General features: G+C 40.9%; 1 protein-coding gene across 5 annotated transcripts in view; it reads left to right on the top strand.

The window, feature by feature from the left end:
* The window catches only part of PTPN3 (protein tyrosine phosphatase non-receptor type 3), a 162781-nt gene that overhangs the window by 27902 nt on the left and 110921 nt on the right, over nucleotides 1–23958 (top strand). Inside the window, exon 1 of one of the 5 annotated variants that reach the window (XM_085052269.1) lies at nucleotides 10108–10277. The exons of the other annotated variants lie outside the window; for them this stretch is intronic. The gene's annotated coding sequence lies outside the window, so the exon portion shown is untranslated. Of the gene's footprint in view, nucleotides 1–10107; nucleotides 10278–23958 lie in introns of those variants that run through there. 5 annotated transcript variants of the gene reach the window in all.

The following is a 23958-nucleotide window of genomic DNA, read 5'->3' as shown; positions in this document are numbered from 1 at the left end:
AGCAATATATGGTCCCTTAAACCCACTAACCTTTTAGCAGTCTATCTGAATTACTTTTTCACTTCATGCAAATTGTGACTGAAATTAGAAATGACCTTCAGAGACAGCACTGCAAATGATAGGAAGAACATTTGCAATATAGTCGCTGGGTTTATGTTTCCAAAGGACCTTGTAAAATTCTTCACTTCCTTGCCTGTGCTGTTTTGGTGGCCAGCAAAGCAGAGGTCATTTTGTTTGTTTTACCTCTCTAATGACTATGCTTTGCCAGACATACGTCTGTAGGATACATCAGTTCTTTAAAAACAAATTGTGTCATGTAGCAAAAAAATCAGTTTAAAAGCATTGTGTCAAAGGCTATTTCTATTCCCAGCTGTTAAAATCCTAGCACGACTTTGCTATTTTCTTTGCCTTTAGAAAGCTGCTGATCTTATATTAGCAAGTGAGCATAACTTTACAATTGGAACAAATGATGAAATACAGTGAAATCAATAGTAACAGTGTTAAAATAAATATTGTGCAGAAAAATAAATGTTACTATTTATGAATCAGGAAAGGTCACAGGCTATAGAAAATAATGAGCGCATTTATCTGAACCACTGTATCAGAGTCAAACTGAAAGCCCTCTGATCAGTGAGTCATCCCTTTGCAAATGCTTCTCTCTTATATTGCTTATAATAGAAACAACTTGTGTAGCCTTTGCCTTTATTGTCACTGAGGCATAGCTGTAGGACCCCATCATATAGCCCTCACTCCCCTTTAATTCAAGTGGAGCCTTGTTTGATGATAAAACTATTGCAGCAGGGAACTATATTTAAAACTCGGTGACTCATTCATCTTATGCCTTTTTTGGAGTCATTAGTGGGTCATATAACTGTATGTATTTAATTCAAATTCCCATTTATATTCCCTACCTGTAATTGTAGCTATTTTGCTCCAAATAATTCTCTGACCAGAATATCAGCCTCTAACCCACTGTAAGCAACCACTGCCACCTCCCCTCCCCCTTCCCTCCCCCTCCCCCCCACTTTATTTTGTGGTCTGTTCTTTGAGAGATTTTGACAGAGTCTAATCTGAAATTTCCAGATAGCAGCATACCAGGTTACAGCAGTGTTTGGTGTATGCTACTCAGAGCTATTAACTCATGAAGAAAGTTTTTTAGGAGAAGCATCAGGAATTGTTTACATAAAAGCCAAATACCCTACTCTTATCAGCTTGGTTTGTTACTTTCCGTACTTATAATACTCTTTCAGCAACTAGAAAATTTCCAAAATTCTTTTGCTTTGCCATTTCCATCTAGTAAAGAAGTTATTATCTTTTTTGTTTTCCCTTTTGAATAGATATGAAAACTTAAGGTTTGTTTCAATAACAAACACATCAGTTTATACAGAATCTTATCATCCCAAAACATCTTTATGGACAAGCATCAGCAATGAGATCAGCTCTGCTTTGAAAACAGTTTTTGTTAGCTATCAGGCTTTACAGAGATATAGTGTTGCCAGAGGAAATGTTGGTGATTATGTCACATTGTAATTCAAGAACTATAAAAATTCCATATGGAGTGAAAGACAGGAAAGGAAGAACATGTGATGGTGCTATATATTTGTTTATTTATAGGGATGGCAGTTAACCAAGAGTACACAAACTCTTCACATTAGCAAATTATCTCCACATAGGATCCAAATGAACCTGAGCACCAACAACCATAGATCCCAGTGGAACCAGGTGCCTGGTGGCATCCAAAACCCTTGTTTTGTTCCTACACTTCCTAATACAATGGCAAAACAGCTATATGTGACCCTTTAAAAATCAGCATGTTCCCTTCCACCATCCTGAGGATTTCAGAGCCATTAGATGCTACTCTTACCACACGTTTAATCTAGAAATGCTGGCATTCATTTTTGCTAGGAAAGCAGGAGACAGTGATTAGACTTATTTCTCTAACTAAAGCAACACTAAAGGTTGCTTAGGCACCTGGTCACTCTGGGGAACATGTCTCACTCTGCTTGGAATAATTAGAAATGAGAGCACTTGACGGAAGTGCTGGGACCTGGAAAATAGTTCTTGTCCCTATTTACTCTGGAAAGGAATGAGTCAATCTAAGTATCTAAAGTAGCACCTAAGAGTCTGTTTTCCTATTTTTGCCTTGCCTTGCAAGGACATCAGCTTGACTGCAAATTCCATCACAAGGTGATTCAGGGAGAGGAAACCAAAACACCATTGTCTGGATAGCTTTGTGCTGCCTCAAAGTCTAACTTCTGAGAAATCAGGTTGAACAAAAGAAATGATTTTGCAACAAAGAGGAAGAAAATCAGGAGGTTATGTTTCTTCTCAAAAGTGGCCAATATTTTAACAGAGTTCAATAACTTCCAACAAGATAGCTTTGTGACAAGGAATATGTAATGTTCCAATATTAAATGGGATGCTGGAATTGAGGACTTTGCCAGGAGGGCAGAATTATAAATGTGTGAATTATTTTAACACTTTTCAATTGCTCTCTTTCAATTCTTCTCTGTCTATGTGTGTAATCTACAGGATGATGACAGCCCTTCCAGAGCCTCAAATAATTTCTCATGACAGTTAGAATAAGTATGAACAGCATGAAAAGTCAGGTACAATGTGGGTATTTAGAAAGTCTAGAGTGGGATTTGGACAAAATTTAAAACTCCCACAATACAACCATTAGTGTTTGTTTACAACAAACCACAGACCTCAGGGGCATCTGGGGTTTGCCGTGCACAATCTGTGTCCCTTACATGATACTCACATTTGCACTAATGGGGCTGTGAACTGTGAAAGCTACAGTTTGGAGAATACCTGGTCCTGATTAGCAGACAGAAATAAGGGACATAAATCCTGCCTACATTTAAGAGCACACTTGTGGAAACAGATCCCAAGTGAACAGAGCTGCCTTCTGGACCACCCGAGGCAGAGATAGGAGATTTTATGGGAACTTGTAGGGAGCACTTCCAACCACTGACACCAGCATCTCTCTGCTGAAGATATTGACCAAGCACTCTTGATTCAGTGTGTTGGCAGTTCTCCAACACGAGCTGGAAAAGTTTCCCTACATACTGTGTTAAACAGCCCAAGAGCTGAATGTAGGATTTTACTCCAGAGCTGGGCATCTGTAAGTTCAGTGCTACAACATTCAACTTATAAGTTCTTTGATATACACACTGGTTTTTTGTGCATGTCACAACAAATAGCACCAGACATATCTGAGACATGTTTGGCGGGCTCATAGGAAGATAATCTCTCCAGCTGCTTTATATCCTAAATATCTGGAGCAGAAGACCTCATAGTTACTGAAAGTTACTGAAAGTTCATTGTTAAATTTAGAACTTCTACTCATCCCTCCAAAAAAGGAACTCATTAGAATTTTCACTGTATAGATTTTTAAAACATCAGCCTGGAAATCAATTAGTCTAGTCAAGCTTTTGCCTTCCCCAGACTCCAGACCTAATTCTTTATGGCTTCTCCCCTAAGGTACATTATAACCCCATGTGCTACTGGACTGAATTGTGCTGAATACAAAAAATGCTGAGGCATTTGCACAATTCATTAAGAACCTCTGAATAGAAGTATAGTTAAGGTTTTATTTTTCGCATTGATAGTAACCTTCAGAAAAAAAGCTGCTCTATTGCTCATCTCCTGAAACATAGTTTCCTTGCCATGGGGTGGGGAGTGGGTGGGAAGAGAGACCTGGTTTTTTTGGCAGTAGGGTTTTTTCCGCCGTTTTTGAGAGTGTTAATGAACACCGTTGTATGATAACACAGGCAAAAGGGAAGGCTTTTTGTTCCATTCATATAGGACACCAAGTAACACAGCAGCACTACTGTCATTAATTAGCCTGTGGGCAAACTGTTGGAAGGTGCTTTTGATTTTCACAATGGTCACAGCACTATCATAAAAAATGCAGAAAGAAGAGTTACCCAGTTAAACACTCTGGGTAGCAATGATTCACAAAAAACTAGCAAGTCCAGAGTTGCTCTGCCTTTTTCTTAAAGAAGTCTGATTGCAATAGTTGTGTGTATATAACAAATTGGGAGATTGATCTAACCTCTCTAAAGTAGAGCGATTTTATAGGATATCAGGCAGTGGTAAGACACAGTGATCTGGTGGCAGCCAAATCTGGCATAGCCTGCAATGTAAATCAGAACAACATTATAAGCTTTAGGGTTTTTTTTCCCCCTCCTATAAGGGACATCTCAAGTCTCATCGTTAAGACTAGTTGGTTGTCAGCTAAATACAGAGCAGTACTTCTCAAGGAACCAGGACAGTGACATGTTATGGTTAAGGACTTTTATTCCACCTTGTTTATATATATGTGAATCAGAAAAAGAAGAGAAGGCACTTACTCAATACAAGGCTAAAAATAATGTATTACAGCATATGATATTCTGAGTTGACTTAAATATCACACTTCTGAAGAGTGTATATAGTGCTATTTTCCTTATTTTGGCCTGCAGCACAGTGTCTGTACTAAAGCTTGCATGCTCGCCCCTCACTTGAAAGCTGACACAACCAGTACAAAATTAAAATGGACAGCCTGATCCACAACATTCCCCACCCACATAATGCAAATCAATCAACTAGAACGACAAGAAAAGTGCCCAACACTCCCTAAAGGCCCAATTCCATATCTTTTAAGCTTCAATTAAAGCAGCTTTCTTCAATGCTCCATCTCAAATTCAAATGATGCAGAACTTAAAATGGACTCCTGTTATACTTCAGGGTGTGGTAATTTTGAAAGGAACAAAATATATTTTATAGAAAATTAGCATAGTACCATGTTGTTTCTCTTGTGCAGCTATATTAAATATATATGCTGGGTTGATTTAAATAAGATTCATTTAAATATGCTTTTCATGGTTAATTGCTAAATGTAAAACATTTGCAAATTTTAGACAAAGAAAAAATTATTTGACACTTCTTTCCTATGAATCATACTTTTTGAGACTAAAAAAGATATGTCCTGGAGTGGGGAAATACTGTTATAGGTGAATAAAAAAACAAAAAAAAGTGAGTTGCAGCAATATATCTCCTTCTTTCATAATTTACAATAATTATATATTACTAATTAGAGGAAACCCTTGAGTGGCCATAAGGAGCAGTAAAGGAAGACAGCCAAAATGATAATTTGAGATGAGCACTTGTCAGCAACAGAAGGGCCAATATTCATGTAAATACACATTCAGTGTATTACTGATCAGATAATCAAAGTAGATATAAAAATGATTAATTGATTTTTTTTATACATGTACACACAGAGTAATTTCCCAGATGTTTTCATGTACCAAAGTTTAACTGGCTGAGCTGATTGTACTTTCATTGTTTCCCGCAGAAATACTGTTTTACAGTCTGGTACAACTTTCTCTGTTTAGGTCTAAGTGCAACATTGTAGGCACATCCCCAGTGTCAATTTTTTCTGCCACCCTTCCACTCTGTTTAACCAACATTTCATGATACACATTTCATGAATCAGCATGACTTGCTTCATACATGCTTTAAAGTAAATGTAAGCACTTTCAAAAATCCAGTCAGCCAAAGTGTGGGAGGAGGATAATACCCATGAAGACTGTGCAAGCACATAAATTACTTTGGCCAGACAATTTACTGTCTAACTGCTGGGAACGTTCACTGCCTGAGTGTATTCACACTCCCAGTCTGTATTCACTTAAACTGGTGTTTTGTGATAATGCGAACATACTTAAGCCACTTAGAGTTTTTTTGAAAGTTCACTGTTGGTTTATGTTTTTAAATGTCTTGTGAACTTGAGATAAGGATGGTGGTTAGAACTTTAGTGTCTCTGGAAGTGGAGAGAAGCTTATTCTGTGCTCACATATACAGATCCTTCTATAAGGCAGAGTGACCACAGCTCAGATTGCCAAATATTTTTCTTTTTGAGATCCTTCTTCTGTTACAACTGTGCCAGAATGTAATTATTTGGGATGATGTTTCCCATTATGAGTTTCTGCCTCCAGCTGAATTGATCCTAATATTGCCTTTTGAAGAAGAATTAGGATAAAGAATTGCTAACTAAAAACAATCACACAAACTCCCTATCTGTAACTATTTTCTGAGGAGCTTTAGCATGTCTATGATTCTGACAGCAAGGAGTCTTTTGTGGACATGAAGGAATTCCTCTTAAATTTGGCTGATTAACTTCTGAAAATCTGTATGTCCATGTGTGCACACATATTTCACAGAATCACAGAAAGGTTTGGGTTGGAAGGGATCTTAAAGATCTGGTTCTAACTACTTTGCAATGGGCAGTGACACCTTTCACTAGACTAGGTGGCTTAGAGATCCATCCACATGGCCTTTAACACTTCTTGGGATAGGACATCAAGAGCTCTTTACAGTTATACACTTTTCCTCAAATCACTACAGGTTAACCTAACTGGAAAACTTATCTATTTTAAAAGTCATACTACTCACTGTTTTCTCCTCATCTAGTTTTAATCAGTACCTGATCTCTGCCCAGGTAGCTGCCTAAATTGCTCTCAGAGATGTTCGTTAGTGTGACAGCACTTCTGGGGGATGCCGAGGAAGTTACTCCAGCCGGACTTCTTCCCTCTGATAAGTAACTGAGCACTTCCTTTTTCTGAGCAAACTGAGCAGAGGTTCAGGTTGTGATTTTTTTTTAGAACTTTTTATTTTAAGGAGTGCTCAGAGATGTGAATAAACACGCTCAGGAATTTAGTTGAAACCTGTGTCCTAGATGTCTTCAGCTGAATACTCAGTAGGATGAGAGCAGACATCCAGTCTGTAGGGGTTAACATGTGCAGTGAAGGGTGAAGCAGCTGTTGAAACATGCAATGAATGGGAGATGATCCTGCAAAAAGATAGTCTGTTTGTGTAATTACAGAAAATAATAATGCCTCAGCCACAAAAGGTGAAAACAACAGACACAGCCTTTATCCTGTTGGTTTTATGGGGTTTTTTTGTTTGTATTATTTTTCAGAGAGGAGTGAGTGGTGGTTTTTCTTTTAAACTTAAGGCTGTTATTCTCATGAAATTAGTATGTTGTCCACATTTTTGATCATGTGATAGGAAAATAAATTACACAAAATTAATTTTTTTCTAATTTAGCACAACTTTAACAAGTAGGGGACAAGTAGAAGATTCACATACAGAAGTGTTTGCTATTAGCTGATATCATATTTGGAGGAACAAATCATCTCTTGGTGAGAGACAGTGCTCCTATGGTATCCTGTGTGTGGCAATCCTAGGTATTAAATTCTTTTTCCTCTTTCCTGCTCTTAGGCACTATAAGATTCTCTGCCTTTCTAAAAAAGTCAAGGAATTTGGGAAAGTGCTTTCCAAGAACAGAATTTTGGAGATGAAAGTAATTGTGTGCAATAGAAAGCTGTGGTCTGTTTCCATTAAACGGGCAACTCCCAGTCAAAAGTGAGGAATACTCTTCTTCTCTGGAATGACTGATAGCACTTGATACAATAGGTAATAGTTTCAACATAGGGGAAGACTGGATTACGTATTTCCTTCAAGATCCAGCAGTAGAATTTCTGACGTTTGTAAGGAAAGAGCTGTCTGCTGCACAGACTTGGTCCTGAGTCCAGGAGCTGTACAACTAAATCGAAAGCCTGCTACACTCGTATTTAATCTCTAAAGTCATCAGGCCCTGACTATGATTAATTGGAATGGATAGGGTCTCATGCCTCTGAATTATACTCCTACAGAATACATGGGACTGTGTGAAGGCAAGATGCAGTAGCCTTTAATATGGGGAGCAGCAGCTTGGCTCTTGGCCAGGTGTTCCCTTTGTGTATCTGTTACATAGCACCATTTTACTGCATACCCTCTAAGGAAGAGGTGATGATTTTGCTTGCAAAGTACTTTGCAAAATTCAGAGTATCAGTTCAAAGAAAAGTTAACTTCCTTCCATGGGACACGAAGTGTTAGATGGATCTAATCCTCACTTGCTAAGTAGGAGAGGTTCTGGTGGAAACACATTGACCTAACGGGCTGATTCGGGATGGCAATGTCAATGCTTTTAACAAACTCTTATTATTCCAGGGTTAGATGAGCTCACATTCTGGAGTAATGTTATAGAATTAACAAGTGAACCAATTCTCACTTTGAGTCTCAGAACCAGTTATCTTGAATGAAGTCTGTCAACTTTAAATATTTCATTGGGATTTAAATGTATAGAAGATTAAGTTTATGTACCTTTGTGGCTAGCACAGGCTTTTCCCATGAGAATTCTTTTTGTGTTTTATAAATAAAAAGTTTGGATGTTATTAAAAACAGTGTCCCAAGATCTGGACGGTGCAGGCCTGGCCAATCAGGCCTAGGGGAAGGCTTCTGGCCGACCAATCTGGGTGACTTCTGAAAACTCTCTATATATGATGAAATCAAAACAATAAAGGTCTTTCTTTCTTGCCACTGAGAACTGACTTCCTTACTCTGCTAGCTGCTCAACAGCGACATCCCTTTAATAAATGAAGGGAAATTCAATTATTAGATGGCTTCCTCAAGCATTCGGGACGGATCACTTTTCAGGGTAGATATTATTGAATAATTCAGAAAAGCCTGTAGGAAATCTGAAAAATCCTATCAATCAGCTGTGCTGAGCAGCAGTGTGCATTGTACCTGGTGGGAAAACCTGTGACATAGCTATGCTCCTCCCAGTTCTCAAATTTAGATAGGCAGTACTGTGTAGACATGCACAAACTGGCTCCCATTCTCTTGCCTTCGCTGGAGTTGCTGCCTTCAAGTTACTTTCCCCAAACTAGCCAAGAACGTGGCAAAGCAAGGAACGGCTCACTAGAAGAGCAGTACAGATATGCAGATGGCAAGAGCTAAGATGCATTTTGGAACGCCCCATCTCCACGGCAGGCATATTTATACTGTGTAATGCAGCACAGAGGTCGCTGAACAAAGCTTGGAAAGGCAATTTGGAATTTGAAACAATACAACCATTTCAAGGAGTCACCTGATATGCTTTTCTCAGGCTTGTCTCTGGACTCTTTTTCTGCATGAGAGTTTCTTGCAGGAAGCTTCTGGCGCATCAGTTCACTCTCTCCTGCTCCCACCCCTGCATTTGAGTTAACAGAGATGTCTGAAGGCAGGGGCCAAAACAGATCAGGAGAACACCGTCCAAGTTTCACACAGTTTTGGAGAATTTTTTTGTGTACTTTAACCCGGACTGTTTCATTGATCTCATGTACGGTCGTATTAGCACAACTGTGACAGAAGGGCAGGACCAAGCACCTGGAAATTTCTTTAAACCCGGAGAAAACATGGCACCAGACTGCTTGGCCATTGAGCTATTCAGCTTCAGTTAACTAGGGCTGCTGAAAGGCTCAGCTAATTAGCATGGGTGTAGAGTTGCTCTGACACGGTTACTCCGCTTGCAGGCCCTGAGCTAATCCCTCGGCAGGGCGCTGGAGCGCAGTGCCCGGCGAGGAGCAGGGCCGGCAGAGGGAGGCAGGAGGCACCACACGCATCCCCACCCTCGGGGAGCTCAGCCCCGGCCTCGCCGGCCGCCACACCTGCCCTCGTCCCGCGGGGAGGCCAGCGAGCGGGCAGTGCCACCAGCTGCGGGCTGTGGTGACACTTCGCACCTCCTGTGTCGGCCCCGTTACTACCCCAGGCGATGGCACGAGTGACACCCGGTTCCTCGTCGCCTGGCAGGGTCCGTCAGCCGGGGTGTGCCAAGCCCGTGTCAGCCTCTGGAGCCAGGCGCTACAACTCCTCGTGCCCCGCTGCCAGCGGGCACAGCCCGGGAGCAGCTGTGGGCGGGAGGGACCCGGGCGGGACCGCGGCCACCATGGCCGTGCGGAACAGGTGGCGGCGGGACAGTCCCCGCCAGGGCTCCTAGGGGGCGGGAGGAAAGGCGAGGGAGCAGCTCCAGCCCCGCCATCCGCGGTGACCCCGCGCCCGTTCCCCGTGAGGAAACGGCAGAAGGTTCCGAAGGGAACCGAGCGGAGCCGAGGCGGGGAGCAGCGGCGGGGCGGGCGGGCAGACATGGGCCGGGCCCGGCCGGTCGCTCCCTCCGCCAGGGGGCGAGGGCGGGCGGCGGGCGCGCTCCTCAGCGCTGCTCAGCGCCCCGCCCCGCCCCGCCGCGCCCCGCCCGCCCAGCCCAGGCGCAGGAGCGGAGCCGGCGGCGGGAGCGGGCTCGGCTCCGTGGTCCCGCGCTCCGCACCTGCTCTCCTCGGTCCGCACGGTGGCGGCGGCCGCGACGGCCGTGACGGCCTTCTGCGCCCCCTGGGGGAGCGGGGCGGCGGCGGCGGCGCGGGGCGGCGCGGCAGGTACCGGGCGAGGCGGCGGGAGCGGCGCGGGGCGCGGGGCGAGTTGGCGCCGCCGGGGCGCCTCCGGGAGGCGGGGGCGGTGGTGCCGCCGGGGCCGCCCCCGCGCCTCCCTCCTCCTCCTCCACCTCGGCGGGGCGGCGGAGTGCCCGGGCGGGCGGCTGGCCCCGCGCCGGTGCCTGGCTGTCCGCCGGGAGAGCGGGGGCGAGCGCTGCTCCCGGCGGCTGGCGCGGGGGAAAGCGAGCGGAAAGGTGCGCGGCGGTGCCGGGCTGGGTGTCAGCCCGGAGCCCGCCGAGCCTTGCCGTGCCGTGCCCTCGGGGAGCGGCGCTGGTCCGCTCTGCGTTGTCCCTCCGTTTGGTGTTCCGCTCCGCGCCTTGTGTGTTTAGCTCCGGGCACCGGGAAGGGCACGGAGAAGGTCCCGTCCCGTCCCCGTGCGCCCCTGCTCTCGTCTTTACTGCCTGTTACTGTAGGGCGAGTTTGGCTCCTTCTCTAATCCGAGGTTTTTTCCCCCCAAATCCTTGGCAGAGCACCTGATCTGAGAGTTTTCTCGAGCCCCGAGTGCCTCGGGCGTGTTTGGGAGAGGAGCGCTGCGGGCGCAGAGCGGCCCTGCCCGTGCGGCTGTCGGAGGATGGACGGGGTGTGCCGAGCGATCGCAGCCCCAGAGCCCCGACATGCAGTACCACAGACTAGTTGGCAGCCGCTGCCTCACCACTAAGGCTGCCGGGGCTCCACAGCGCTTACTTTTCTGCATTTTGGGTGCAGAGTAGCCCTGTGGAGATACAAAAATCTCCCATATATGATGTAGCTGTAATATATCTAAGATGTATATACCCATGTATGTGAGCTGTGACAACTGTTTGCGTCATTGGTGTTACGGGACCAGATGCAACAGTGGTAAAATAGGATATTTCATTTAATAGAAAATTCTCATTCATCTTGTGGCATTTCTCATTTCCTGTCTTGACTTAACTTATCCGAATTAATTAGTCAGTCTCTCCTTCTGTTGTTCCTTGCTTTCCTCTCCTCAAAGATACAGTTGAAATTTTTTTGTTTCCCCTGCTGGGATGGTTGCTTCCCTTGTGGCTCTCTGCAGCCTGTCACAAAAACTGCTAGTGCTCTAATATCTGTGTAACCGAAAACAGAGCAAGTTAGTGCTTTAGTGCTGTTAAATATTGGTTCTGCTACTCTGTTAATCCCAAACTGTCTTTACTGTAGAGATACATCTACTACTGAAGTAATAATTTTGCACAGCATTGTATTGAAAGATTATTTATAAAAAGGGAACATTTATAAAAAGGGAACACTTACTTAGCTTTGGAGGGACAGTTGCACTTTCACTTTAAAAAAAAAAATTCTGAAACTAGTTGTATGAGAAGCAAATTGTACCTATTACCTGAGTGAATTTGATCATAAGGGAAACAGTTAACAAACGGAACTGTGGGGCGTGGGGAGAAGGGCCTGCCCAGTTACCATATCTAGAGAAGCTTGCTTGCTAATGCAATACAAATGCTACATTTTTGTGGAGGTGTCATTCTCTTGCATTGTCCTGTGGCAGAAATGTCTTGGTAGGTTGGTGACAAATACCTAATACATTTTTGTTTTCTAGTTCATAAGAAAAAATGTAATATTTCACATAGTTCTAAGTACACTTAACAGAACAGCTCATTTGAAGAACCAACTTGTGATGATAAGATTAATTTTGTTTCATTAAACACTCAAATATTGCTGGCAGTGGATTCCTGGAAGAACTCCTTACACTTGTCATCTCTCTCTCTCTTTCTCTCTCTCTGACTTAATAAGCCTTTCTAATGTTGCCATTATCAACTTTTTGCATATTCTAAGACTGGGACAGTTCATTATTTCAGGACTTAAGCATGGGTAATACTGCAGGGATGTGTTTTACTGTACAATACTTAACTCTTTACCCTCATGCTTCCGATACTTTCAGTACAAAGACACTGATTAAACTATAGTTAAATGAACTTTCTGGATATGCTATTAAATTGCAAAGCTCCATAACTGCTTCTCATTTAGTAATTTTGTCTTATTGTTGTTATATGCTTAATGCAGTAGATAGAAGCAACGAAAAAGCTAGTGGTAGTATCATCATCTTCTTGCATATGTTCATGACTTGTCACATGATAAATCCTGTTTTCATCCAATCTAGTACTCTAAAATATCAGCTGATTTCTAAAGATCTTGGGTGCACTCTGTTTTTCATAGTCAATTTTATAGCAGAGACAGTTGTCCATACTTTTCTAAGCTGTGACCTACTTTTTATACTGATGGGTAAATGATAGCTTTACATAGACACTAAGGAGTAACCTTACATAGGCACAACACCAAAAGTCTTGTGCACAGAAGTCATTAATGTTAAATTCTCCATGGTGGACTAAATGCCAGTACAACGAGCAGTTCTTCTGTTTTGTCACTTCATTCTCAAATAATATTTGCCATGCTGACATCTGTGCATAGGTATATTTGTTCGTTTAAAATCGCCCAGTTAAAAGCAGTGGTGATGAAGACCACCACTGCCAGTCTCATTCTTTTAAATGCAGTAAATGTTCATTGTAAGTTTTATAGAAACCTAGTGGTGTGGGTTTGGTTTTGGTTGTTGTTTTTTTGTTTTGTTTTTCAAATGAGAAACACATTCCCTAAGCTTCATAACTGTGAACTGGAGAAGTGATTTCTGTCAAAGACAACACTGTGTGCTCATCTACAGAAAAGTTTGCACAGAATTACAGAAGTGAGGGAGCAACCTTTTTCAGTTGTTTTCCCAAAACTACAGCCTTGAGTATACTAAGCAAAAATTTTTTATTTTGCTTCCTCCTCCTATTAGTTGGTGTTAGTTTGTAGCATTGGTTTCTATTCTGGCTAGCTTTGTGCAGCAGTGCAGTGTGCATTTTGTTCTGTGGTGTTGAGTGTGTGATGTCAGCAAAGGGCATTTGGGACAACGTTGATGAGCACTGGTGCATCCCACTTGCAGGTGTCTGTCTTGTGGTGAGAACCCATAGTTCTGGCATTTTAGCCCATGATGGAAGTGTCACATACCTTGGGCTGGAGCGTGGGATGAGTCACTTGAATAGGAGTCAATCCAGTAACTCTGAATTAGGGTTATCTCTTAAGCTTGTGGGAGAGGAAGAGTTTAGGCAACTTAACCTGGGCTAGGAAAGTGTCAGCATCAACTAGAAACACTGCCTGTAGTTTTGTTTTGGACTTGGATGCTTTTCATGAGCTGTAGTGTTTTCTTGTTATCAAAGCCTAAAAGTCAGGAGGTGTATGTGGTCTTTCCTCATGATGAGTGTGAATTAATGGGAGGTAAGTTATTCTTCTGTTGGGGTGTTTAGTAAGGGGAGAGAGCAGGCACACAAGCAGTTGGAGTGGAGTAACAGATGTGCTGCAAGTTTCATCCTGACTTGCCTTGAGATAATTTAATCATACCCTAATTTCCCCATACCCTAAGATACCATTGCCTTCAATCAGTATGTACCGAACCTCACTGAGTTGTTCTAATTTCTATTATTAGCATTGTAACATGAAACTTAGTCACGTATCCAGTATGGGACTTGGTGTTCCTTCTATTTTTTCATATTCCTGCATTCATGAAATTCTACAAAATCAGATAATATAGAAAACATTCTCTAATAGCTTGCTTTATGAAGCTTTTTTTTTTGTCTTAATTTTTTTTCCCTATTGTCAAACTGCATTCACAATCTTGAAGAGCCTTTTCCCTGTTGGAAACACTGATATTTCCATACATAATTCGGTTTCTTGAGTTGTGCTGAAATCACTGTGATGCTGAAGTCTGGTCATGCCTGTCTGCTAGATTTTAGTTTAGATTTCCAAACATTACACGAGTAATGGTAACAAAGGGTTTCCATCTTCTGGGCCAGAGGAATTAAGAGAGACTTGAAAACCTTGTAGGTTCTTGGTGCACTGCTGTACTGTTGTTCGCCTGGTGATTCTCATGTGCTCTTGGCTTGCAAGTTAGAGATGTCCAAGGAGAATCTGAGCTCTGGGCATACATTTGGAATACAGATTATCCATCTGGTATTCCTCAGGAAGATGCAAGGTATTTTTTTAATCAGTTTCCGGAAAAAAGTCGAAAAAGATACAAGCAGAATTGTATCTGCCTCTTCACTGGTCTCAGAGTTCCTCTGGCTTTGTCTGTCAGACTTCTGTGTTTTGAGGGCCTTCTTGTCTCACATTGTCTTCCTATCCCATCTCAGCATGTGTCTCCATCCAATAACAATACTTTTCCTTTTAAGAAATGTGGTTCTTCTTTCCAAGAATTGTCACCATTGATTTAACATTAGAGCATATCACTGCGCAAGGGATGCAGTGAATCTCTGCAGGCTCTAGGTCCCTAAGTCCGAACCAGCACATTATCCTAATGGCCTCTGTTTGAAATGAAAATCATTAGGAGTGGTCTGATCTGATGTATCTCTCTGACTAGGTTCCCTCTGTTAGACTTCTGCAAATCTGTCTTCAATATGAAGATTACAGAACATTAGATAAGTAATGCAGTTTTACAAATCAAACAGAAATCACAGAAGCAGTAAAGCTTGTGCATGCTATGAGCAAATGTTAATCTGCCATAATGGCTGTAATTTCATCAATTCCCTTTCTTGGCAAGTTTAGGTTTGATACAAGCACAGCAACATATGTTAGGGAGAGTGTGTCCCAAGCTTTAAATTAGGACTAAAAACACTGCTGAGGAAACTGTGTTTTTCAGAATTTGGAGCTGAGAGGAACTCTTCAAGAACAGTGATCTTAATCCCTTTATTAGCAGAAAGAGTATTATGCTCTCTGAAAGTTGTTGTTTTGCCAAGAATGAAAAGGGTACTTTTCCTTGCATCACAGAGTCAAAATGCAGCCAAGGTAATATGTTGCATGCTTTCTTGTATTGACCAATTCAATAAGTATGTTCCAAGAGGTACTGTAGTAACCTCTCTGTCATCTTTGTCAACAACCAGCTTCTGTCTTACTAATTCAAAGTAGTAGCTTCTGCACTCTGGAATTGGTTTGCTAATTATTAGTCTCAATCAATACTGTGTAGTATTCAGGTAGTAACTTACTAGTCATAGGGTTCTTGGTTCATTCATTGGTTTTGGCTTTATAGCTTTCCCACTAATGTTAGGTGATGTTGCTCATAGAAATTCATGAAAAATGAAGCAAAAGCCATTCCTCAATTCAAACCTGTACATGTATGTTATCTTAGTGAGAGGTAAAGTTTTACAAGAAGTTCAAGAGGTTTTTCATTATTCAAGGTGAAAATAAAATAGGTGTGTTTTTAAGTTCTCTGCAAGAAGAGGAAAACTGGGTGTATGGAAAGTGATTCCAACTCTTTGTTCTTCTATTGCAATGTAATATAAAACTAACTGTATATTCTTCCTTTCAGTTCACATAAACTTCCAAACAAGCTAAAACATTTTATTTCTGAAATGTTAAGGCAGACAATACAAAATATGCTTCACTTTTTTATTTTCTGAAAGATAAGTAATGGTAAAATTGGCGTGGAATCATAAAATGCTTCAGCCTTCATAACTGGCAAATGCAGTTGCGGTATTTTGGTGGTAGCTCCAATTTTGGGGATTCAGACAGGTGCCAGTAGTACTAACCAAGGCTTGTGCCTCAACAATATGGTTTAAAGGTCAAATTAAACATGTGTGTGCACAAAGTAAAGCTACCCTTGAAGTTTTTGTATAGCAAGAAGCAAAAAGCCAGTTTTCTTTTCAAATAATATCTTATTTAATCTGAACCAGACTGTTTTCCTTTCTTAGCCTGAGCAAGACTTTAAAAAATAGTTCAAGAGAAGGAGCATCTGTAAGCAGCTGAAATCAACAGTGAAGTATTTCACTACTAAGTCAAATGCTGTTTTATTTGCACTTTAAAGTATGAAAGTTGTTACAACTTGACATCTTGTTCATTGATTTCCTGCTATCCTCTCCCTCCACCCCCGGAGAGATTTTAATCTGGTGCATGCAGTGTTATGGAAAGCCAGCAGTTCATAACACCAAACTGTGATGAGTAACCATGGCTATTTCCCTAGCAAGTTATGTGATACAGTTACGCTCTGTGGAATGACGCATTTTATGAATCAAAGCTGGGAGCCTGAGCTGTGACTTGTATACATGTGGGATTTTGTACTGTAGTGTTGTTCTTTTGTTGTTTGCCTACAGTTCTGTGACTATGGATGCTCTTGTTCAACATGGGGTGTTCCCATGGATTGGCTTGAGTATGCAGAGGTCTGATCTGTGCTGTTTTACTCAGTTTTGGTGTGGGTTTTTTTTTTTTTAACTTAAAGTTTTTATCCCAAGTATTGGACGGATGTACAGTTTTATTCTATTTCTACATCTATGTCAGTCTAAAGGCTTTTCATAATTTTTGTGATATTGGTTTTTTTTTCATATTCTTACATAGATGGGAAGGACTGTGCTTCTGGAACTATAATGGTGTAGATAGAAGCGCAGCTTTTGATTGAGGCAAATGTGGATATGTACCTGAAGTTAAGGACATGCAAGTATTTTTTTTGCCATGGTGGTTTCAATGCTAGTGGTTTGTCTGGAAGAAGGGATCTCCTTGACTGTATTGCTGATATTCTAACTAACACATTAAGAACCTGTAGATAAAGCAGATTGTACTTTGGTCAAGTTGAAGATCAGCTAGCACATGTTAAAGTACAGCTTGCCTTATCTTCACATTGTTCTTTCAGAATATGTTAGTCCATGTTTACTGCAGGAAAGAAAGGCGTCTTTGAACAACCTAGTGAGCACAAGCTGTCCTTATTTGGTTTCAGAGGTTGTTGTAGGATGAGAGGATTTCTTGGTTTTGCACATGCTTCTAGCCATAGGTGTATATCTGTATATGAGTAAAGATTTATAAAGCACTTTGAAAACTTTTTAAAAAGGTTTGTCTAACGTCTTGGCCTACTGAGTGCATTAAGTTCATAGTTATGGTATAGTTCAAGATTTTTTCATGTCCCTGGCTTTTTCTTCTGGGTTCAGTGTGTCAGTGGATTGTTTTAATTATCAAAAGACTTTAAGGGGATGAAATTATTGGAGTCTCATAATTTCGTCTTTCACACAGAGCTGCCTAGTCTACTGCTGGTTGATCAAGGTTTCTACACTCTCCTGTGCCTAACTCAATTTTAAGCCTTGATTCACTCCATTTGTGAATCAGTGCAGTTATTTATTAGAACCATCCTTCTGTTAATGATAGTGTAAACCTGGTTGCAATTTCAGTCTCTGTTCTGCCCACTGCCTCTTTCAGCTATGGCATTCTCAAATGCTTAAAAAAGATGTCACAATTTTCACTTGATGGAAACTCAGTGATGAACTTGACTTTGGGTAGAGCATATGCCACTCTAAAAATCGTCTTGTTCATTATTCTATTAATAATTAGTTTGAAAAGAGATCATGTCTTTTGGGAATATTTTTACCAAAAGACCTTATTGTTTTAATGATTATAAACCTTTCTATCTTTAGAGCATGACTGTAGTTTATTTTGCATGGTGCCTGAAAAGGTTGCTAAGAACTTAGCCATGCATGAATTTGACTGCTTAGTTAAAAAACTGAATTTTCCATATATTTAATAAAATAATTTAAAAATGCAATAGTATAGCAAGACAGGATAGGCTCCTATTTGGAATATGCAGCATTTGATGGCTGTCTCATAGAATGTCACAAGCCAGTGATAAAATTACAGACATTTGTTTATGACTTTTAATTGTGGGGAACAATTTGGAGGGGAATCAATGCTTTCTGTAAAAGTATAGGCAATTTGAGGTATCACTGGGAAAACTCAGATCTGTAAATATTAGGCAACTTTTAATTTTTGAAAATACTGGTGATACTGTACTCTGTGTATATAAACAGCTTTTAATAAGACTGCACATAGGTGTAGGGTTTTATATTTGCAGCCGTGATGGAGGTTTTTCATTCTTCTTACTTTCAGATTTGTTTGACTTTAGTAACACAGTATTGCTTTGAAGTAGTTGCCAGAAAGTTTAATAGGCGAAGGGAATGTCTGTGGGGCCACACCATTTGGGGAATACTACTGATATGACAAGAAACCAAAAATCCCTGACATATTTTACAACTCCCTAGCAATGCTCTTGTAGTAAAGCACCTGTCCTAATTGTAGCTTTCTGTTCATTACATTCAATGGTTTTAAAATTTATTCTCCAGCTTATGTGTGCTTCCTATTCATATTGAAACTGCATACCTGGAGATAAAGATACCAATCTAAAGGAAGCTGGTGATTTGGCACTTGGGAGCTGATAAGGCTCCAGGATTAAGGGGAACACAGTGGTTCTTGGTAACTAGGAAGTGATTCAGTGTTTAATAATGGGAAAGGTTGTGGGTTTTGTGGTTTTTTAAAATTTTTTGTCTTAATCCTTTTTTGAACAGATAGTGCTTTATTATTTTTCAGATAACTATTTAATCTTTCAATTCATTCATTTGCTGATACATGGTGCCTTTGAGCAAAGGTACCAAATAACGGATGGATCATGTGAGCGTCCTGTTACTATTCAATTACAGAGCCTGAATTGGCCCACAACATTCTGCTTCTAGTGTGCTGTGTATATCTGGTGGAATCTCCCTGAAATGAATAGGAAACATCATACTTCTGTTGTATCTGGTTGAATAGTCTTGCAACATCAGTTATGCCTCCTTATCACTATGAACAGAACGCAATTACATAGTTCTTTAAAATCTGTGGTATACTGGTAAACCCTGTTTATTACATGTTAATATATATTGGGTTTAGATCCCGAGATAGCAGTACATTTGATTTTACTGTGAGTGTCATTTATCTAACTATATTTAGTTTCTAAACAAATTTATTTGACTTGTGAGCCATCAGAGGTCTTGCAGTAATCAAACAGTGATGCAGTGGAATATGAAGTTGGGCATATTCAGAATTAGGAAAATTTTCTTCACCAAGTGACTTAGCAAGCTTTGGAACAGGCTGTCCAGGGAAGTGGTGGAGTCACCATCCCTGGGAGTATTTAAAAGGCATGCAGATGTGGCACTTAAGGACGTGGATTAGTGGTGTCAGTGCTAGGCAAATGGCTGGACTTGATGATAGTAGAGATCTTTTCCAGCCTAAATGATTCTATGATTCTGAGAAAGGTAATTCATCACTAGAATAATTTCTTGTTGACTTGCTGACTTGTTGACTTCTTGATTCTAAAAACATGATATGAAAAATGTTTCTCAAAAAAACCCCTCCATCTTCTTGGAGCAAAAGGATTGCAGAGGAGTTGTGATTGTTTAATACAGCCTTTCTGATAATGTGTTACCCATTATTCTTTAGCTTATGAAGGAGGACTCTGACCCTTTATTAAAATAAGTTTTGAGGGATCATACACTTTTCCAATAGAATTTGCAGAGATTAATTAATGTGGTTTTAAAAGTGAGCCTGTGAAATCTGTTTTATTGGGGTCTAAAGTTAGCTGTATCACCAAGTACTCTCAGGACCAGGAGATTTTGTTACTATTATCAGTTACAACCTCTGTTACTTGTTAACCAGTGGACTGACTGTACTATGTTGGATTGACTTGCAGTAGTGTCATGTTGTGTACTATGGCCATCCTTGTTTGGTTTTGGTTTTCTTTTTAGTGATTACCCAGAAAGGAAATCTTTCCCAGTATAAAACAACTGGCTTAAAAATTCTCTTTTGGGTGTCAAAGCAAGCAGCCAAAGACAATTACAAGATGTGTTAACTGGGTATGAAGAAAATAAGTCTGAATGTTGTTTAGTCTGCCAGGTGTCCAGCACTGCAGCTTTATTATCACCTCATTTACCATAGGCAAAAGTGTTTTTTTTTTTTTTTTTTTGTCTCATGTTTGTCCCTCAGCCTTCTGTCCCCCAGACACTTATAACCAGAACACATTAATTGAAACACCAAACTTGGTTTCATCTCCTCCTCTGCTTATCGTCATAGAATCATTGAATGGTTTGGGTTGGAAAGGACCTTAAAGACCATCAAGTTCCAACCTCTATGCTAGGTGCAGGGACACCTTCCACTAGACCAGGTTGCTCAAAGCTTATCCAACCTGGCCTTGAACACTTCCATGGATGAGACATCCACTGCCTCACTACCCCCACAGTAAAGAATTTTGTCCTAATATCTAGTCTGAATCTACTCTCTCCTAGTTTAAAACTTTCCCCCTTCTCCTATCACTATGGTCATGTGAAAGATTCCTTCTCCAGCTTTCTTGTAGGCCCCCTTTAGGGACTAGAAGGCTTAGTTTATTTAATTAAGTAAAGTTAGTTCTAAGCCCAAGATACTACGCTTCTTCTTATAACTTTTTCTACAAAACTAGATTGTAGGTCTAACTTTGCAGAAGCTCTGAAGGAAGTGCTCCTGTAGGTGTCACCTTAGATGTGTCACAGCACTGCAGGAGCAGTGTGCCAGTGGTCCTCAGCTGCCACATGCAGCCACCTGGAGTTGTGTAATGGCCTCTCTCCATTAGAGATGGCTCACAGCACTCCTTGAAGCACGTTTGCTTTGCATTTCTGGCAGTGTGGAGAAAAACTGGCTTTACAGCCATCTGCATGTTATAAGGCAAAGTTGAACTCTTAACATGGGTAATAAAAAAAGCCTGTTTTACTGGATTGAGTAGATGGCAACTTCAAGGCAATCAGCAAATGTGCCTCTCACCAGCAGATAAGGTCAGACAGTGTGAGTAGCCTGGCTTTATTAATGTCCTTCGTTTCCATCCATTGAGATCCCTTTTGGCAGCTGTGTGTGACAAGTAAACAAGGTGCATGTTTCTGTTTCTTCATACTTTTAACTTCGATGTGCTGTCAGCTGACCTCAAGCAACATTGGGTCAAATGAACACTCAGCTCCTGGGTTTTGCTGTCTAAAGAGCGTGCTGGCTGTCCATCCCTGCACCAGCAATGTCTGCTTCTGTTGGTCACTTTCAACACATTTTATATGTGTAATGTCTTAAAGGCTTCAAGTTGTGAACGATATGAAGAGGTTGCTGCCTGCCTGCCCTAGGGCTGGGGCTTCTGTGTGAGACTCTGCAGATGTCTGTGTTGCTCTGTCCACAGGGCAGTGAGTGAGCAGGTGCTTGACTTAGGTTCAGTCACTACCAACAACATTGGTGCTACATCCTCTGTCTGATGGCTGGGCAAGACTGGAGAAATGTGTGGGACTTACAAAGCCTTGGGATCTGGGAGAACAGGGGAAGGGCTCAGTCTTGAGACAGTTGGCAGCTTGGAATCCTGAGAAATGAGAATAGTAGTAGGTGGTCAGAGGCATCCTGGCGTGTGATTCACTAGGACAGTGGATGGTGCCAGAGGTACCCACCAAAAGGAATCACTGATCTATTGCTCAAGTTTATATATATGATTAAATAACTTGGTAGTTATATCTATTATGAAGCTGTAGGTACTTGAAATAAATATTCTGCAGACATGAACTCCTATTATTCTGCTCTTTTTTATGGGGGGGATTATATTTCTTTTCATTTTGTTTGTAGTTTGTTTTTTTTTTTAATTAGATGCCTGTATATAAGGGGGAAAATAAAATTTGCTTTGACAACTATTAAACTCTAGGAATAGATTGTTTAGAGAAGTATTGAAGTCTTCCTTGCTGGGAGTATTCAAGGTTTGACCTGATGGGACCTTGGAAAATCTATTTTAAAGCCCTACTTTTTAAGAACAGTTAGACCAGATGATCTCCAGAGGTCCCTTTCAACCTAGATTTTTCTGTGATTCTGTGATCTAGGTCATATATAGCCATGTTTTTCTAAACTATTGGTGATAGTGAAATGAAAATTACATTAATCTTGTTAAAATAAAGGATATTTTTTTCTGTTGAAAAAAAAAGTGAGAAATTAGTCTACCAATGCAATACTGCTGCTAGTGCACAATGATGACTTTATTAAAAGAGTTTACATTTTTGTTCTATATTAGAGAAATAGCTATAATGCTGATACTCAGTTATTTTTATTTATATGAGAGCAGAACGAGCTCTTAGTGAGGTTTCATCCTATAAGGATTTTGCTTGATGCACACCATGCTGTTTGAGTACTGTTTAAAAACCTAGTTTCAAACCAAATCAGAAAGCATTTGACTATTAGTGGCAAATAATGTTTCCCCCTTTATTATTGGTTATATGTAAATGATGAATACCTGAATGAAGATCTTATGGCTGACTGCATGTTGTGTGTATGTGTGTGTGTGTGTGTATATATGTATATATATATGAAAATAACATATGTATGTTTGTTGCAGAACAAATTGAGCGTGTCAAGACAAGCTTATAAATGGTGGAGCTATATTTGTTTCAAAACACTTTGAAGTAGACATATCCTGTTTGTAGTTGGTTTCTGGGTTTGTCAGTGGGTTTAGTTGTTTTTTTGTTTTTTTTAATTTGTTTGTCTGCCTGTTTTTCTAAATGGCCAGCAGTAGTGGCTGGCCTTCCTGGTGTCTTTTTGGTTTTGTCCCAGCAGTTTGTTGTAGAAATCATTACAAAGTCAATGTAATCTATTGACATTCCCTATGTGACATTTCAAATTAGCCTTTCAAATTTTGCTGTCTATTGGTTCAGGAAATAATCCTGAGATCTGTGGTGATGTGTATACTATGTGAAATATGTTCAGTGCTGCAGAAGACCTAGAAATTTAGACTTGGCTTTCAGAATGGAACTTAAGTATCTCTTACTGGAGATAACAAAATCCTGTAAGTTACTTCATGGGAAAGTATACGTAAATATCAAAACCTTTAATGTTAGCCTGGGACTGTCTTGCATGTAAAATTAGGTATAGGGACTACTCAGTTTAGTTATGATTTGGGTTGAGTTTATTAGCAACTTTTAGGTACTGTTTCAAGTGCTTAACTTTGCAATAGTAGTATATATATATGTATATACTTTATAAGCCTGTTTAATAATGACTCCTCAGGCTCTTTTTTTTTTTTTTTTTCATTAAGCTGGTAAAAGTATTTCAGGCAGGAAAAAAAAGCAGTTACAAGGTCAGCATTTCTCTAAGTGAAAACGTTGTATTTTTTTACCTGGTGTTGCTAATGATTTTTAATCTTTGTAGCTTGTTTAAATTATTTGATAGCTTTATTTTCTTTGCATTTCAATCAACCTTAGCTTTTTTTTGCCCCCTGGCACCTAACCACTCTAGGACCTGCTCTTGAAGTGGGGGAGCAAGGTGTGTGCATTGTGCTCACCTTCGAGAAGAGCTGTTTGATGTAGAAGTTTCTTATTCTTCCATGACTCCTTAGCATAATTGCAGCCATCACAGACAGTGTTCATACAGATAGTGCTGCTCCAGGCACTGGTGTGCTGTCACCTTTCTCTGGATAGCTGGATTTATAATTAACTACTGTTTGCACAACTGCAAACATTATAATTTAGGTGACAGCTCCCCTTGACAGGGTAGGGGAGGAAGGGGGGAAAAGACCTTCGAAGGGATTAGTCATAGAATAGAGGAGCTGGTGGTTTTGAGTGCCTGCTAGCAGCCGTGAGCCCACTTTCCCGAGGCAGGCAGCGCACAGGCTCGCTGCTCTGGGCGAGAGGGCACTGAGCTGGCTGTGTCACTGCAGCTCGCAGGTGCTCTGGAAACACCAAACAGCCCAGCTCCGGGCGGGGTTGGGAGCTCCTGCCCGGCCGTGGTTAATGAGTAGCTCGAAGCTCTGCGTTCCCAGCGCGGTGTC

The sequence above is a fragment of the Lichenostomus cassidix genome, chromosome 2 (genome assembly GCF_008360975.1).
Source record: "Lichenostomus cassidix isolate B80296 chromosome 2, HeHo_3.0, whole genome shotgun sequence".
In the NCBI taxonomy this organism is placed as follows: Eukaryota; Metazoa; Chordata; class Aves; order Passeriformes; family Meliphagidae; genus Lichenostomus; species Lichenostomus cassidix.
This window is presented reverse-complemented; position numbering and strand designations above follow the sequence as displayed.